The 6,259-nt window shown below is 41.6% G+C and overlaps 1 pseudogene; it reads right to left on the bottom strand.

Moving 5' to 3' along the window:
• Positions 1-871, bottom strand: part of LOC102252076 — a 1,552-nt pseudogene extending 681 nt beyond the window's left edge.
• Positions 872-6,259: the final 5,388 nt, after the last annotated feature.

Below are 6,259 nucleotides of genomic sequence, written 5' to 3'. Positions count from 1 at the left end.
TGTGACTTTTTTGCCTATATAACCTTGGAGCTGCAACCATCTTGTTACTATGAGATTTGGGGAATGGCCCCTCATAGTCCCGGATTGCAATAAATGTGACTCTTTAATTCGACTTCTTGAGGCATCCTTCTGTGATCCGTGGGGTACATTACAACAATGTTCCCTCCCTCATCTGAGTAGCTTCAGATGATCGTGGTGTAAAGATGCTTATTTAGATGGAACCCTGCTGTCTCAAAGGCCCCCGGAAGTTCACTGCTGCCAGTGGTTCCTGAATGGTCAACATCAAACTGTTTGTATATGGCCTGCCACTTTTTGATGTTGTTCCACAAACACTTTAATTCCTAGAAACCCAGCTTGCCTGTTGTATTACTATCCACCAAGGCCACCAGGCAGCAACATGTGTCAATGCCAAAACCATCAGTCTTCAGATCAGGGTGTCGGGTCACCACTTTGTTGAGAATGTTCATGAGTTCTGTTGCACTGACTTCCATGTAGTCTCCAGCCAGCTGGCAAATAGTCTCCAGAATTGCCAGACCTCCTCACTCTCATTGGCCTCAATGTTGGAGTAATGGGTGCATGGAGGCAGGGGCTCTGGGTTATACTGCACAGCTGCCTCACTAATGATGGTGCTAATGACCCCACCTAGGATGCGCATGGCAGTTCCGCCACCCCCACCGCTGACTCTGCCTCCGTCACCACCGCCTCCGCCTCTGCTGATCAGGCCTCCAAGCACATTCCCCAGGCCCCCGCCTCCCCCGCTGCCACCACCACCGCCTCCCTTCAAGAATGGGTTAACCAGGAACATGGCACGAGTCTAGATTCCTCTCAAATCCAAGGACAGAGGGTGGAAGAGTGTCCAGGGGAGATAACAGGGGCAGGGCAGGTCTGGAGGTTCAAATCTCAGATCATCAGTCTGGGGATCTCTGAAGCCAAGACTTTAGGATCTCATCAGGTCTGGGGCTGTAAGGGCCTAGATTACGAAGCACAAGGTTAGTGCGGCTAGGCGCTCACTGCCTCTCAATGGTCCATGAGTCTGCTCCTCTCCACTGCTCCCCCAGTCTCTGGAGACTTTGAGTATTTGCCTGATCTAATTAGTCAGAAGCAGCCTTTAACACTGTCCTGCACTAGAGATTGAGAGGAGTAGAGAATCTACCTAATACATAGTAACAAACACAAACAGACAGCCAAAATGACGAGAAAAAGAAACAATCCCCAAATGAAAGAACTAGAGAATTCTATAAATGACATAAATGAAGCAGAGATAAGAAATTTACCAAAGATAGTCTCTTCAATTTACCATCATTACAGAGTTCAGAGTAATGATGGTAAAGATGCTCAACAGCATGAAAAAAGATATAGTAACTATGAAAAAAGATCAGTCAGAGATAAAGATTGACATATCACAAATAAAGAACACATTGGAAGGAATACACAGCAGATTAGGGGAAGCTGAGGTTCAGATCAGTGAATTAGAAGACAGAGTTAAAAATATCACTCAATAAGAGAATCAAAAAGAAGAAACAATTAAAAAACATGAGGACAGCTTAAGGGAGATGTGGGACAGTGTGAAACGTAACAATATTAGAATAGCAGGTGTGCCAGAAGAGGCAGAAAGGGAGAAAGGAATAGAGAATATGTTTGAAGAACTAATGGCAGAAAACTTTCCTAACCTGGTAAAGGAAAATTACACAAGTTCAGGAGCCATAGAGAACCCCAAGCAAGAAGAACCCAAACAGGCCCATGCCCAGACACATCATAATTAAAATGCCAAAAATTAAAGACAAAGAGAGAATCTTAAAGGCAGCAAGAGAAAAGCAAACTGGTACCTACAAAGGAGTTCCCATAAGGCTGACTCCTGATTCCTCATCAGAAACTCTACAGGCCAGAAGGGAATAGCATGAAGTACTAAAGGTAATGAAAAGCAAGGATCTGAGACCAAGGCTAAAGGCTATCATTCAAAATAGACAGTCAAATAAACAGCTTCCCAGACCAAAAAAAAAAAAAAAGACTACATCACCACCAAGCCAGCATTATAAGAAATGCTAAAGGCATTGCTGTAATGAGAAGAAAAAACAGAGAGAGAAACCTAGCCATACATAATTAAAATAGCAATAAATAAGTACCTAGCAATAATAACTCTAAATGTAAATACATTAAATGCTCCAATCAAAAGGCATAAGGAAACTGAAAGAATACTAAAACGTGACCCCACTATCTGCTGTCTATAATGGAACCACCTCAAAACAAAAGACACACAGAGGATGAGAGTGAAGGGATGGAAAAAATTTTTTCATGCAAATGGAAAAGAAAATACTGGAGTAGCAATACTCATATCAGACAAAATAGACTTTAAAATGAAGGCCATCACAAGAGACAACAAAGGTCTCTACATAATACTAAAAGGATCGATCCAACAAGAGGCTGTAACCCTGGTAAACATATATGCTCCAAATATGGGAGCACCTACATATATAAAAAAAAGTTCTAGAGGACTTTAATGGAGAGATTGACAACAATACAGTCATATGAGGAGACTTTAACACCCAGCTGACTTCACTAGATAGATCTTCCAGACAAAAACTTAACAAGGAAAGAGAGACTCTAAAGGACACACTGGATCAAATGGATTTAATTGACATTTATAGAATACTAGAGGTCAGTGCATGAAATTGGTGCACAGGTAGGGTTCCTAGGCCTGGCTGGCGATCAGGGTTAATCTGAGCCTTCCTTCCCCCAGCTGCTGGCTACTGGCCAGGGCCTTCCTTCATTCTGCCCCAGCCCCTGGTGGTCAGCGCACATCATGGTGAGCAGTCAAACTCCTGGTCAGTCGAATTTCTGAGGGGACAATTTGCGTATTAGCCTTTTATTATATAAGATATCACCCCAATGCAGCACAATATACATTATCCTCAAATGCACATGGATCATTCACAAAGGTAGACCACATGTTAGGACACAAAGCAAGTCTCTACAAGTTCAAAAAGATTGAAATCATATCAAGCATCCTTTCAGATCACAGTGGAATGAAATTAGAAATCAACTACAGTAAAAACATTCAAACACATGGAGGATAAATAGCATGTTATTAAACAATGAATGAGTTGCCAATGAGATCAAGAAGAAATGAAAAACTTTCTGGAAATATGAAAATGAACACACAATAACCCCAAACCTCTGGGACACAGCAAAAGCAGTCGTGAGAGGAAAGTTCATAGCACTATAGGCCTACCTCAAAAAAAACAAGAAAAATAGCAATAAACTATTTAACCCCACAACTTAAAGAACTAGAAAGAAAACAACAAGAAAAGCCCAGAGTAAGTAGAAGGAAGGAAATAATAAAGATTACAGCAGAAATAAATAACAGACTAAAAAAATAATACCAAAAAATCAATGAAAGCCAAGAGCTGGTTCTTTGGAAGGATAAACAAAATTGATGAACTATTGGCCAGACTCAATGCAATCCCCATTAAGATACCAATGGCATATTTCCAGACCTAGAACAAACTCTCCAAAAATTTATATTGAATAAAAAAATACTCTGAATAGCTGCTGCAATTCTGAGAAAGAAGAACAAAGTTGGAGGGATCACAATACCACATATCAAGCTATACTACGAAGCCACTGTTCTCAAAACTACCTGGAACCGCAACAAGAACAGACATATAGATCAATGGAACAGAACAGAGAACCCAGTAATCAACCCAAGATATTATGCTCAATTAATATTTGACAAAGGAGGCAAGAGCATAAAATGAAGTCAAGATAGTCTCTTCAATAAATGGTGCTAGAAAAATTGGACAGACACATGCAAAAAAATGAAACTAGACCACCAACTTACACCATATACAAAAATAAACTCAAAATGGATAAAGGACTTAAACATAAGACAGGAAACCATAAAAATCTTGGAAGAATCCATAGGTAGCAAAATATCAGATGTATGTCATAGCGATATCTTTACCGATACAGCTCCTAGGACAATGGAAACTAAGGAGAAAATAAACAAATGGGACTACATCGAAGTAAAAAGCTTCTGCCCAGCAAAGAAACCATCAACAAAGCAACAAGAAAGCCCACTGCATGAGAGAACACATTTGCCAATGTTATCTTTGAAATTTACAGGGAACTCATACAACTTAACAAAAGGAAGATAAACATTCCAATCAAAAAATGGGCAAAGGACCTAAATAGACACTTTTGAAAGCGTATATACAGAAGGCTAAGAGACATATGAAAACATGTTCAAAATCACTAATTATCTGAGAGATGCAAATTAAAACAACAATGAGGTACCATCTCAGACCTGTCAGAATGGCTATCATCAACAAATCAACAAACAACAAGTGTTGGTGAGAATGGGGAGTAAGAGGAACCCTCATGCACTGCTGGTGGGAATTCAGATTGGTGCAGCTACTGTGGAAAACAGTATGGAGTTTCCTCAAAAAAATAAAAGTGGAACTCCCATTTTACCCAGTAATCCCATTTCTTGGAATATATCCCGGGAAATCAGAAACACCAATCAGAAAGGATATATGCACCCCTATGTTCATAGCAGCATAATTTATAATAGCTAAGATTTGGAAACAGCCTAAGTGCCCCTCAGCAGATGAGTGGATTTAAAAAATGTGGTACATCTACACGGTGGAATACTATGCTGCTGTAAAAAAGAAGGAACTCACCATTTGCAACAGCATGGATGGACCTGGAGAGCATTATGCTAAGCGAAATTAGCCAGTTGGAGAAAGATAAATATCACATGATCTCACTCATTTGTAGAATATACTGAACAAAATAAACCTATGAACAAAAATAGAGCCAGAGGAAAAAATATTTTAGACTATAATAGAAATAATCCTGTTATTTGTAAATTTAAAATAATTTCTATAACTTTTGTGATATTATACTATGTTAGTACAGTTTGGTAATATTATTATAATAGAGGCCCGGTGCACGAAATTCATGCATGGGGAGGGGGGTGTCCCTCAGCCCAACCTGCACCCTCTCCAATCTGGGACCCCTCGAGGAATGTCCAACTGCCCATTTAGGCCCAATCCCACCAATCTCACAATCCAGGATTGCTGGCTCCCAACCTCTCACCTGCCTGCCTGATTGCCCCTAACCACTTCCCTGCCAGCCTGATTGATGCCTAACTGCCCTCCCTTGCCAGCCTGGTTGCCACTAACTGCTCTCCCCTGCAGGCCTAGATCCCCCCCACAACTGCTCTCCCCTGCAGGCATGGTTTCCCCCAACTGCCCTCCCCTGCAGGCCTGGTTGCCCCCACCTGCCAACCCCTGCAGGCCTGGGTCCCCCCCAACTGCCCTTCCCTGCAGGTCTGGTGACCCCCAACTGCCCTCCCCTGCAGGGCTGGTCGCCCCCAACCTCCCCTGCAGGCCTGGTTGCCCCCAACTGCCCTTCCCTACATGCCCGGGGCCCCCCCAACTGCCCTTCCCTGCAGGTCTGGTGACCCCCAACTGCCCTCCCCTGCAGGGCTGGTCGCCCCCAACTTCCCTCCCTTTCAGGCCTGGTACCTCCCAACTGCCCTCTCCTGCTGGCCTGATTGCCCACAACTGCCCTCCCCTGCCGGCCATCTTGTGGTGGCCATCTTTGGCCACATGGGAACAGCCATCTTGTGTGTTGGAGTGATGATCAATTTGCATATTACTCTTTTATTAGATGAGATTTAAAATCTTTTTTTCTTGAGGTACTAATGTTTATTGCATGTAAATGGCTAGTTATTTTGTATCTACAATCTGGTAATAGATTTTTTTGTATATTGTAAAAACATTTTTTATAATGCTACAAATAAATAAATAATAAAATCAATGGGAAAATATTCTTGGGTGAGGATATTAAAAAAAATTGTCTGGCCAGAGTGGCTCAGTGGTGGAACATTGACCTATGAACCAGGAAGTCAAGGTTCAATTCCTTGTCAGGGCACATGCCCAGGTTGTGGGGTGTACAGGAGACAGACACTGATTCTCTCTGATCATTGATGTTTCTCTCTCTCTCCCTCTCCCTTCCTTTCCGAAATAAATAAAAATATATTTTAAAAAAGAATTGCCAACTTATAAAAAAATAATAATAATTTTAAAAAGGATTGCAAAATTATGGAGAGATTACATAGGGAGAAAAATATATAATTTACCAAATTGTTCTTAAAAAATCTTATATCTGGGGAGAAACCAAGATGGCGGCATAGGTAAACACCGGAGTTTGCTGCCTCGCACAACCACTTCAAAAATACAACTAAAAGACGGAA

Source organism: Myotis brandtii, unplaced genomic scaffold (genome assembly GCF_000412655.1).
Source record: "Myotis brandtii unplaced genomic scaffold, ASM41265v1 scaffold703, whole genome shotgun sequence".
NCBI lineage: Eukaryota > Metazoa > Chordata > Mammalia > Chiroptera > Vespertilionidae > Myotis > Myotis brandtii.
The sequence above is the reverse complement of the archived record's forward strand: the minus strand, read 5'-3'. Positions and strand labels throughout refer to the sequence as shown.